The sequence below is a fragment of the Camelina sativa genome, chromosome 9, assembly GCF_030686135.1.
Source record: "Camelina sativa cultivar CO46 ecotype springtype chromosome 9, ASM3068613v1".
NCBI lineage: Eukaryota > Viridiplantae > Streptophyta > Magnoliopsida > Brassicales > Brassicaceae > Camelina > Camelina sativa.
This window is the reverse complement of record NC_141888.1, coordinates 10,390,115-10,391,718: the sequence shown is the minus strand read 5'-3', so window position 1 is coordinate 10,391,718 and position 1,604 is coordinate 10,390,115. Positions and strand designations below refer to the sequence as shown.

The 1,604-nt window shown below is 40.9% G+C and overlaps 1 non-coding gene across 1 annotated transcript; it reads left to right on the top strand.

Moving 5' to 3' along the window:
• Positions 1–297: 297 nt before the first annotated feature.
• Positions 298–404, top strand: LOC147938030 (small nucleolar RNA R71). The gene has a single exon (XR_015567472.1). It is a non-coding gene; the product is annotated as a small nucleolar RNA R71 (small nucleolar RNA).
• Positions 405–1,604: the final 1,200 nt, after the last annotated feature.

Sequence of the window (1,604 nt, the reverse complement as noted above, 5' to 3'; positions counted from 1 at the left end):
CTAGAGATCTTAGCTTAGGTAAGCCATGGTCATGCACTCACCTCAAGAACAAGAAGTTTGGATTGAGAAACGTGGAAAGCAACACCTCCAGAAGCTTCCCCTTCGATTCCAGCAACAGCTAACCCTCCTACAGCCTCAGATCTCTCCAAAATCACCAAGAACAAACCCAGAAAATCTCAGAAACGTTTTCTCTCTGACTCTCTCTTTTTCTCTCTAAGCGGCGACCAACAAAAGTGAGACATTCTTATCTTTGGTAGCACTCCTCTGTACAATGTGCTAAAAAGAGACTCCTTGGAGAAACCATGATGAGGACATTGCATAGTATAGCCCTTGAATCTCTCCCATGCTTCACAAAAACTCTCATTTCCCTTTTGTGCAAAGCTTGATATCTCATTTCTCAACCTTGCTGTTCTTGTAGTGGAGAAGAACTTGGAGAGGAAGGCTCTCTTGCATTGATCCCACGAAGTAATGGATCCCACTGGTAGGTTCTTCTCCCATGTCCTAGCTCTATCTCCAAGAGAAAACGAAAAGAGGCGGAGTTTGAATGCATCGTCTGAGATACCATTGATTTTAACTGTCCCACACATCATATCAAACTGATCCAAGTGATCAAGAGGGTCCTCCATTGGCAGACCATGAAACTTTGAGCTTTGCACCATGTTGATAAGGCTAGATTTGATTTCGTAGTTGTTGTTCTCAACAGCGGGTGCTCTGATTCCTTGGCGGTTCCCATGAATGTTCGGCTGATCAAAGGCTCCAATGACTCGAGGTTGTCTTGGAGGATGGATAGGAGCTTGGTTTTGGTTGGGCTGCTCATTTCCATTATGAGCAGCCGCTGGAGGAGGGTTGTTGTCCATGGCTTGGTGGGCTAAACGGCGGTTCTCTCGTTCAAGTAAGTGAATGTCGTCGACAGGCGGAAACAAGTTGGCTAGGCCGTGGCTCCTCAAGTTCATACACCCTAAAAATCAAAGACAAACCACCAATGTAACCCAAGCAACAAATAATGTAAAGTAAATGAATAGTCTCAAGAAAAGATGAAATCCCAATGGTCAATAAGAATGCAAACGGGCAACGGCGCCAAATTGATGTAGTAACTTTCAGTATCAATTATTTATCAATCCACAATTTGCAATCAACCAACACACAAAGAATACACAAAATGCTTAATCTATTCTTAATCAAGTAAAAGGTTCTTATGACACTACTTAACTAATCAAAATCACTCAAATAAAGTAAACAAGACAATGCAAACTCAAGGCAACAAACTCAAATAGCAAATATACTGAAAATCAGGAATTAACAAGAGAACCTTGGGCAAGGTTATTGACTTGGGAGATAGCTAATCAATCCTAGATGTCTAAGTAACAATCAAGAACAATCCTATGGCTAGAACACTTATGCAAATCAATTCATTTCCATGATAGAGATCCTATGCTAATCAAGTGATAATCAATAATTTCCAAAGGTAATCACAAGACAAGCATGCATTAAGAACAAGTTCAAATACCACTAAGCACTCTAATCATCAATTTCCATTGGGTAGGAATGCAAAGCTCTTAAAAAGTTTGGTTCAGGAATTTCATCAAACACCTTATGGGCATGGA